Genomic DNA, 10,762 nt, shown 5'->3' on the forward strand with positions numbered 1-10,762 from the left:
TCAATCGCCATCACCAGCATGACCAGCAGATATCTGCATTGGACAGAAATGAAGTGTGGCTTGAGATAAACCCTTTCCTAAATGAATGCAGAGCGGAGTGGCAGGGAGGGAAGTTAAAGAGTATGGCGGGGAGGCTGTTTCCATCCCAGGGATGACTTGTAGATGTTTCTTGGCAATCTCTAGATTCACAGTCCAGGACTAGGTTCATGTTACCTGAGCTGGATGCTGAAGTGAGAAGGGCTTGGAAAGTGAGAGAAATGTTATTCCTGCTTCATGTGTCCCTGGTGTAGGACTTGGTAGGCTGTCCAGTTTGCTGTTTGCATTACAGGTTTTTGGCAATTGAATCCACAGGTGGCAAGGTGTCCTGAGTTTGATACTTGAGGGCAAAGGGGAGTGATGGATTAGACATTTGTGTTTGGATGCTTGGTCGTGATTAGAAATTAGTAGCTGGACCAGAACAAAAGCAAAGAAGACAAAAGGCAACTTAATTCCAGGTACTGATTGGAACAATTGCCTTAAGTTGAGTTAGTTTGTGTATGTGAGAAATTTGGTTTAGGTTGCAGAGAAATTGTTAAGGAACAAAGAATGGAGTAAGTCCACTCCATGACTTTGTAATGCCTCTGGGAGAAGAATCAGTGCTGGTCATATTAAGCAACCAGCTTGTAACCCAGTAATATTCACTTGTTGGACGTGGGGCTCTGAGAGCATGAGGGCTATAGGAGTATTTTTAGGACTGATTTTCTAGTGTTCACTATGGACTTGTGCTTTATCAGATCTACTTTGATCAATGGCTTCATCGCTGACTGGGTCTGTAGGTGTGTGAAGGTGTTGGATATGCAGCAGGACTGGTGATGCACTGGAGGGACTGACACTCCAAGTGTGTTGAGAAGATTTACAGCTTATTTTTCTCTTAATTGTTAATTTTCCTAGTGAAGGTTTTTTACTGAGAGGGTCACAATCACAGGGAAATGGCAAGAGCCAGAACAGCCAACTATGGGATGTGCTCAATTGTAGGTGTAAGCAAGAGCTGCAAAAGCCAGAAATAAATCTTGTAAAGGTCTGAAAATAAACCTAATGTATAAAGCCAAGAGGAGAAGGAAAAATGAAGTTGTGCAGTAAGGGCTAAGTAGCATGAAAAGGGAGTATTTATAAAACTACATAAATGTTTTGCCCGAATTTGCTGTGGAGCAGTGGTGTTGGCAGTTGGGTTTGGTCTAGTTCTGTCAGTATTTGTCAAGAAACGTCCCACCAAGTCCCCAAAATGTAAATGAATGCGTCAAACCCTTCAACAGCAAACCAAGTCATTAATTCCTTTAAAAAAGGAGGAAATCATTAGTATTTTTTTATGATGCATAGTCCATTTCGTCTGTCATTATCCACAAGAAAGTGTTTCAGTGCAGAACATTTGAGTCAACTTATAAAGGGAGCTATTAAGAAGAAGAGTCTGTGGCAGAATAACTCCTGTCTGGCTTTATGCTGGTTTAGCAGGTTGATATTCTGCCCTATACTTTCAAAACCTTGCTGCTGTCTTTACTGTGGCCTTCAATGAATAGTCCATGTTCTGTGTGACTGCTTCAGCTATGGTCAGAGAGAGATAAGTGATATTTATATATTTTAATATCTTGAATCTTTCCGAACAAAAGTGGGCCTTGTCTTGCTTCTCCCAGTAATCTCTTCAAGGCATGTGTGAGTAGCTCAGTGCTGGCTTGGTTCTCTGAATTATAACAGTGTTTGAGAGACCCAAGCATTGATAACAACTCTATTGTCACTTGATTGCAGAGATTCAGTCCTACTTCAGAAAGGAACAGAAGCTGACTGAGGAAGGAAGAAAAGAAATACCCTGAAACAGCAAGAGATGTGGAGCCAGACACAAAATAGCAGATCTCACTCATATCAACATCACCCTCTACGTCCCACCAGTCTGTTGGTGCTGCTATTCTGTTTGTAGTTTTGCCACCTGCTTCCTTTCAGCAGGAAAACCAGTTGCCTGTTCCTGTCTTCTGGAGATTGTGAAGGGAAGGAAGGAATTCTCACTAGTATGGCTGCTTCTCCACTTCCCCTGATTTTGTGACCCTCGTGCTCCCACACCAAAGTGTTTGGAAACAACTCGGGGAGCTTTAGCCATGTCTAGTTTCATGGCAGCAGTCCAGTAGTTAATTCAGTCCAGTCAGCGGGGCTCTGAAGCACCTATACGTTTGTTAATGCTTCTGAAATTGTGAAGTCTGAAGAAGAAACCTGGGGAAACGTCCTGTGGATTCTTTGGACAAAGCTTCTTTCTTCCTTTTCTCCTGCTTGACTCCAAGATGAGCATTTGTTTGCAGGTTCCAGTGCAATTTCTGCTCCACTCGCACTTAGAAAAATAGCAATAGGACACTGTGTGGAAAAGATGGCTCATTTAGTGCCTGTCACTGGTGCACTCCCAGGCACAGGAACAGCTCCAAGGCTTGCGGGGCTATATAACTTGGGAATTTATTGTCAAAAATTTAAGGAATTAAATCTACATCTGGGGCAACAAGCAAATCCTCATTTCTCCAACTGTCCTGGCTCTCTCATATGCAACATGGTGTCACTAGTAGAGAGCTACTGTTATTCTTATGTTCACAATACGTATTTTTTTCTCTTTTCAGGCAAGCCAATAATTGCCTTGTTATTCATTGTGCAGTCTTTTGTGTCGTGTGATTTACTTTCAAGAGTCTTTTGTTAATACATTCTTGTTTTCTTTTCAGGCTGTCTTTGGCATATCTCTCAGGTGGCATGCTAAGAAACCTGTTTCTGGCCAAAACCTCTCCCAATATCTGCTACTTCGTGGTTTGTTGCACTTGTTTGTTGAAGTAGCATCAAAATAAGGGAGGGGATGGGACGAGATCTGGTGCTGTGCATGGCTAATGGCTATGGTCAGAATGCAGATAGGGAGGCCTAAAGAGCACCGTCATTTCTTAATATGTCAATTATGGCAGTAGAAGGGAGAGACACCCTAGGAATGCCAGATGTATTGCAAGCTTTGCAGAAGGCAAGGGTTAGCGTTGGAATAGAGTAAGGAAAGAGAAGGTGAGCTGATGGAGTAAGTATCAGAACAAGTGGCTGATTATTGCTGTGGATGGCCAGTCTCTCTTCTTTGCTGCATCTTGGTAAGCTTCAGGACTCTGAAGAATTTGTTCTCAGCAACAGTTCTCATTAATGATGAGAAAGAATAGTCGTCTTGGGGTTTGGTGTATTTGTGCTCCCCATAGGCTGCTGAGGAGGCCAAGGAATAGTGGGACTGGAAGGTTTGGTTGGAAGGACTGTCACCCTTCAGCAAAGGCTGATCCCCACAGGTCTCTGGTTCACAGCAGAATCTGACCTCTCCCTGTATCTCCAGACTCTACAGAAAACCTAGGGGTAGATTTAGTCAAACCAACAAGGGAAGATCTCTCTTTACCAGTGCATCTCATAATGCCTGTAGTGCTAGGAGGGCTTCTGGGCCATGCCAGAGGCCCGTCTACTCTGCCACCACTGGTTCTTGGTTTAGAACCAGAATTAGTTCCTGCAAGTCCTGCAGCCTGGAAGCCCTCCCTTCTGGTACCTCTTGCAGAGTCTGTGTCACTACAATGAGTGCCTGTCTTTGTGCTGACACATTACAGGGGATGTGTATATTGCTAAAGTTGGTAGAGATTTAGATTTAGGATTAGAATTTGGGGCTGTTCATTACAAAATCTTGCAAAGCCTAAAGGCTTGGAGTGATGACTGCTCTCAGCAAAGGTTATTCATGAATATTAGGCCAGATTTTCCTGCATCTGTGGCCAGGAAAGGCAAGGCTTTGGGCTAGGAACCATGAAAGTCGAGCGAGCAAACCAAACCTTGAAATCCAAATTAGAGGTATTAGCAAAGACAGAAGGGTTTAACAACACCATCCCCACAGGAGACCAAGCCCGCCTACTAGCAACCACTCTCTTAGCATTGAATCAGTTTCCCAGGGGAGAGGAAGCAAACAGCCCTGCCCAAAAACATTGGTCCACTCGAGCATTAGATGATGGCCCATTGGTCATAGTCAGAAATGAACTGGGAGAATGGGAACACGGGTGGAGATTAGTCCTAACAGGACGGGGATACGCTGCAGTCAAAAAAGATAACAAAATTAAATGGTGCCCAATTAAATCAATCAAACCAGATTTGAAGGACAAAACTGATGAAAATTGTGAGTTTTTGTTTACAGGACCGATTCATTGGACACCCTCGTGACCGGTACTTCCCACTACCACAAGGGGACGATGAACCAGCCAATTCCTTGCCTGCCCCAAAGAGCCCTCCGGCAACTGAACACCCCACGTCGTCAGAGCAACAGCATCGTCAAAAGGCCCCTCCCAAAAAGGGGCTACGGTACCTTTGTGTGATCATGTTTTTGGGGCTTTTCACTGTAGCGAGGGCAGAATCGAATTCTCATTATCCTCATCAACCTTTCAAATGGACACTATATCAATTTGATTCTGGTACAGTTATACAAACCATAACAACGTCAGGGGCTCCTAGTTTTATGGCCACCCTTTGCCAACTAATACCTACAATACTCTGCTTTGAACGAGGAGCATACTATTTCTGCCCTAGTTCCAATCCGGGAAAGAGTTACTGCAATTACCCCGGGCACTATTATTGTGCTTACTGGGGCTGTGAGACGATTGCAAATGCCTGGATTCCAGAGCCAGGGAAAGACCCCTTTCTGCGGGTATCCTGGGCTCCTTATGGGTGTAGACCCCCACCTATAAATAGAGGTGAAGAATTTCACTCTCCTTACGCCATATCGACATTTTATGGTACAAATTATTGTAAGCACCTCTATTTGAATGTAAGTAATCCTCAACATCCGAGTTGGCTCTTGGGAAAGATATGGGGAGTTCGATATTATCAAACAGGAAAAGATAGAGGTGGCCGCATTCGTATCCAAAAAACATTGATTCCGGCTGATCCATTGCCAGTACACCCTAAACTAACATTTGCTGGTAAAACACTCCTACCAACCCCTGGCCAAAATCCTATAGTCAGAAAACTAACTGAACCTGATGTACCTACAGCAAAATATAGCACCACACCCACAGTAATACGTAACACAGTGAGACCACACACCAATACAATTCGCTATGAAGATCCTCTCTGGGGAATGATGCAGGCCAGCTATCGAGTATTAAACAAGACCCATCCGAACTTTACAGAGCATTGCTGGCTATGCTATGGAATAAAACCACCTTTTTATGAGGCTGTAGGAGTAAGTGACATACCTATTCTAGCAAATGGTACAAATCCGCCCCAATGTACATGGGAGATGGAAAAACAAAGCATAACACTAGCACAGGTGGTAGGAAGCGGTGTATGTCTGGGTGCTGTCCCAGACAACAAACAACAGTTGTGTGTTAGTAAGATACAGGATAATATCTCAGCAAAATGGTTAATACCAGTCACCAATGCTAAATGGATCTGTTCTATTATTGGAGTCACACCCTGTTTATCCTTAGACAACTTTAACAAATTGGCGGAATACTGTGTCCAAGTGTCTATAATTCCCAAGATAATTTACCATCCTGAAGAATTTGTTTATCGCTCACATCTTACCCCGGAGCACCATTTGTTAAAACGAGAACCCCTTACAGCTATAACAATAGCCACCCTACTATTAGTGGGAGGTGCAGGATTAGGTACAGGCGTAACATCTTTAGTGCAACAGAGTTCAGAATTTCATGCTTTGAGAATGGCCGTCGATGAGGACCTAGCCAGAATCGAACAATCTATAACTGCATTAGAGCAATCAGTTAGATCACTATCTGAAGTAGTGCTACAGAACCGTAGAGGTCTAGATCTGATGTTTCTTCAACAAGGAGGAGTGTGTGCTGCATTGAAAGAAGAATGTTGCGTATATGCGGACCATACTGGAGTGGTAAGAGACACCATGGCAAAGTTACGAGAGGGTTTGGAAAAACGAAGACGGGAACGAGAAGCACTGCAAAGTTGGTATACATCCTGGTTTACCCAATCACCATGGTTGACTTCCTTAATATCTACCCTGATGGGACCAATCATAATAATTCTCCTAGCTCTGATCTTTGGACCCTGTATATTGAATAAGCTTGTATCGTTTGTTAAGAGCCGGTTAGAAACGGTTAATATTATGCTCGTAGAACGTCGACAATTACTTTAGTACTATTTTCAGTTAATGATACCTCAAGTTATTATGTTTCACTTTAGCTGTTCGGACAAATCCGAACCTCTGGGAGACCTTTTAGTCACTGTCATTTCCTCTTACCGCGTAGACTGGCCCCCTACGTGGTAACAGGTGTGCACTTTTTAAAACAATTGAAACACCCGAACCTCGCGCTGAGTGAAGGGAACATAAGCTCATCACAGTCAGGTCAACGTTACCTGCGCGGGGACGCCCGCTAGGGTTGAGTCTGTTACCTCACACAGCAGTGATGCCTTTCGGAGCTACTTTACTGACGGTCTTCCCAGAGCATATAGGTTCAAGTTCAACTTTATCACCTCACAGAGATCTTGTCTTTTTAGTTACCTTTAACTCTACCTCGTTCTTTCAGTATACCTCTTCATTATCTACTACCTAATGTGCCTTCTGTCTTTACTCAGGAGTGTGCTTTATAGCGTAGACTTATTTTAAGGTGTGCAATCTAAATAAGATCCCTTTTGGGTATAGTGTTCTTAGTGTTTTTTAAGCTTATTATTTAGGTTATATAATTATGCATAGGGAGGGGGGAAATGTGGGTAGCCAGGGTCTGACGGTCGGAAGATATCGCGCTGTACGGGAAGATAGGGTCCCTCTCCTAGTAGCCAATTGCACTTGATTTATGATGTTAGCAGACGGATGTGACGTTGTAAACCAAAGCTATATAACACCGTGCCATCAAGCAATAAACGCCATTTGCCGTCCACCACATTGGTGTTAGTGAGCTTATGGCCCGAGCGGCCCAGGGCTGGTCGCCGTGACGTTCCTGAACCAGGTCGCTAAGCCTACCCGAAGGCAACACAGGGGATGTGTATATTGCTAAAGTTGGTAGAGATTTAGATTTAGGATTAGAATTTGGGGCTGTTCATTACAAAATCTTGCAAAGCCTAAAGGCTTGGAGTGATGACTGCTCTCAGCAAAGGTTATTCATGAATATTAGGCCAGATTTTCCTGCATCTGTGGCCAGGAAAGGCAAGGCTTTGGGCTAGGAACCATGAAAGCGAGGTATGTATGACCATTTATTTATTTAGGAGCATGCACATAAGGATTTCGTGACTGGGATAAGCTACTCCACAGCTGTAAGTGGAGTTGTTGCAATTTTGAGCCATTTTGTTGTTTTAAAGGTTTGATTATAGAAAATTTTGGAGGATAGTTCAAAAGCTCCGTCTGTGGCTTGATCTCACTCAAATTGCAGCAATCAGGTGAGGGTTCTTCCTAGTGAAGCCTAATGCCTTCTGGTCAGCCTAGCTGCGGCTATACCTGTCACCTGTCATGGCTGGGAAGGGTTTTCCCGGGAAGCAGAGGAAACTAGTGGCTGGTGTTAGAATCACAGAACAATTTGGGTGGGAAGAGATCTGTGTTCTGGAAAGCAGGGACCATGCAGTTACTACCTCTTGCAAAGCTGAGCTGAAGGCTTGTGAAAGCAGCACAAAATGATTATCCTTGTGCATTTTGTTGAGCATGTGTTAGTCGTCATGGTGGATGTGCAGCAAGTTTGTTTCCAGCTTTGCTGTGAGTGTTCTGGCACTGTTCTCATTCAGATTCAATTCTAGTAACACACTTTTGGTCAGAACTAGGTTTCATGGTAAGAGGGACTGAGAAGCTGCATTCCTAAATTCTGCACAATGCATGTGATTAAAATGAAGTAGTAGCCACAGAGGCTCATGGTTTCTGATATTTTTTGCTGGTTATAAACAGCTTATTGCCAAATCAGGGTTTAAATTGAGAGATTTGGTCTGGTTTCAGGCTTTACGTGCTGAAGCACCTTGGTTGTTGTAGTCCACAAAGTTTACAAAGAAAACGATATAGCACTTACAAAAGTGGACTTTACTGCCTTCTGATTACATTGGACTGTCTTTAGGATCAGAATTAAGACTGTAACTATGGTGAAGGATTGGTTTCTTGCGTTTTCCCTCTTTCTGGATTGTCAGAGAACCGAGTGGTTTCCGGTGGGCTGTGTGCAGACTGGCAGCTTTTCAGTTCAGGCTTAGTTTAAGGGGTGTGTTTTGGTTTTACTCCAGCAGGAATTGAGGTACCATGTTTAGGCATGTGAAGACTTCCTAATGCTGGTACTAGATAAATATAGGCTCTTGAGAGTTTTGTGCTTCTATATGACTAAAGGTTCGTGATGGTGGAAGTGACTGTGCCCAACATGAAATTTCCTCCTGGTATATCACTGCTGTGGAGGATCATGTTTGCATCAAAGTGAAGGGAAGGCAGATCTGGGCATTGCACAGACATTGGTGGTGTGTTTATCTCATTTTGCTATCTGTGGGCAAGCTGCTTACGAAAAAGATGGCAAATGTACTGCTGAAAAATAAAGAAGCTAAAAACAGCTATTAAAAGAAGTAATACTATACTGTAGAGGAAAACCAAACCAGTCTCAAATAAAGAAAACTCATTCCTCTGTACAGAAATCTTTAACGTGATGCTTCAACATGAGAGGCCAGTTTCAGGTGGGTCTGTGTTAAAGAGGATTGGGAAGAAGCGTTGGCTGCCAGATTACAAAATCTCCTTTACAAAACAAGGGATTTCGGCAACTTTCTCAGCATTAAATCTTCCTCCACATGCCGTTCCAAATTGCGGTTTCCAGCCCCAGCACACAAACTTGGGTCTTTGGGGATTTTATGGAAAATGCAAGGGTCAGCAATGCAATTGAAGTTTAGCTTCTAGCAAACAGCAGCTTAGCAGGGAAGTTGTACTTGCTAATTGTGAGCTGGGGTCATTGACGATGGGCTCTTAAGCAAAAAAAAATGCCCTAGAGAGAGTCTCTATCTTTTCCTATCTGTCATTCCTCCATAGGAGAAGCTCCTAGTAAAATTCTACAGGAGACAAAGAGAACAAATCTCTTCTTTATGTCTTCCTATCACGCGAAAAGAGGAGGAATTTTAAGTTTCCTCTGTCAACAAATTGGGTGCTTTGGGATTTCCAGTTGTCACTCTCAGCAGCCAGGTGAGGCAGTTTGCTTTTAAACAAGCCTTTGAAACCCTAAGAAAAGCTGTGGGAACAGCAGAGCTTTATTATGCAAAAGAAAAGTGGAAGGTAGCACATTCCCAAGTATTTTGAGATGTGCTGGATGGGCTTAAACAATAAGAATTGAATTTGGGGGTTGGAACTAGGTAATTTTTAAGGTCCTTTCTAACCCAAACCGTTCTGTGTTCTGGATTCTGTGCATCGGCTGACACAGTAGCATTAAGTTAAACACACAGGGAAATCCAGGCACTGACTTCTGTTCATGTTCCAGGAGAGAAACCTCTGCACACGAGACTAGTTAGTAAGGAAGTGATGAATGTTGAGAGGTAGTTGCTGCCGTGGCAGGGCAAAAGGGACAAGCTAGTATTGGTAAATGTGATAGACCTGTGTGTAGCGGGTTGCTTTGGTCAGTGTTAAGCAGCAACATGTGTTTTTATCCCACAAGGAAAATACTCTTTTGTAGTGGAAGGTGCTAGTAATGATAGTAGAGATGCTTTGAATCACTGAATTTTTCCCTTACATCTTTTCAACTGTAATTGCAAGTAAAGAGGAAAGTATTTGTAGTCTGAAAGCTGCCAGGTTCTTCTTAGCTGTCGTCTTGGAAATCAAATGTCTGTTCTGTGGGAGTGAGTGCAGTAGATAGAGTGGCAATTACTGTGTCAGCTGAGGCTACCAAAACCAAGCTGATGATCTGGTTTTTGAGAACTAACAGTTTTTCTCAGGGTATCTTTCAAGATATTACATTAAGGACTTGGTCCAGTTACTTTCAGTGAACCATTTATAAGTTTCTTATTGTGCATGTGGATGTCTGTAAGGACAAGAACCTAATGCTGCCTCTGCTAAAATCAAATGTCAACAGAGAATGTCTTAACAGAAAAAAAGATGCTAAGTCGGAGTGAGAAAGCCAACTTGTAGGAGAAAAATCCCAAATGTTTTTTTCCTAATATCTATTTAGATGAGCTCTTAGGCAGAAGTTCTTCCCTGTGAGGGGGGGAAACCACAAATTGCCCAGAGAAGCTGTGGCTGCCCCATCCCTGGCAGTGTTCAAGGCCAGGTTGAATGGGGCTTAGAGCAACCTGATCTAGTGGAAGGTGTCCCTGCCCATGGCAGGGGGTTGGAACTGGATGGGCTTTAGAGTGCCTTCCAACCCAAACCAATCTATGATTCTATGTATAGCTCAAGGGAGACCATGCAGAGTTATTAGAGGTTGATTCTGCTCTTGTCACCACCCTGGTTTTTCTCAGTATGCTTCCAACAAAAAGGGGAAGAACCATCTGTGCAGTGAGTGCTGGTTAGGTAGGAGCAAATGGAAGCTTTTGCCTGATGTGCAGGGTGATAAATGGTGCTTACGTGCACGCTACAACAGTTTTGACTACAAATTGTGATGGCTCTTGCCATCCTATCATAACAAACGCCTCCAGAAATGACTCTGTTCCTGCTCTCTACTGTCCTGGCTGTGTGTTGCTAATGCTGTGCTGCTTCCTAGTACTGCAATGGGTACAGCACCAATTCCTGCCTCCACGGCTCCCTTCCTAAGGCTCAGACTGCTGAAGAACGCATTGGTAAAAGCTGAGATGAGAACCAGTTTTA

This window comes from Psittacula echo (genome assembly GCF_963264785.1).
Source record: "Psittacula echo genome assembly, chromosome: 1".
In the NCBI taxonomy this organism is placed as follows: Eukaryota; Metazoa; Chordata; class Aves; order Psittaciformes; family Psittacidae; genus Psittacula; species Psittacula echo.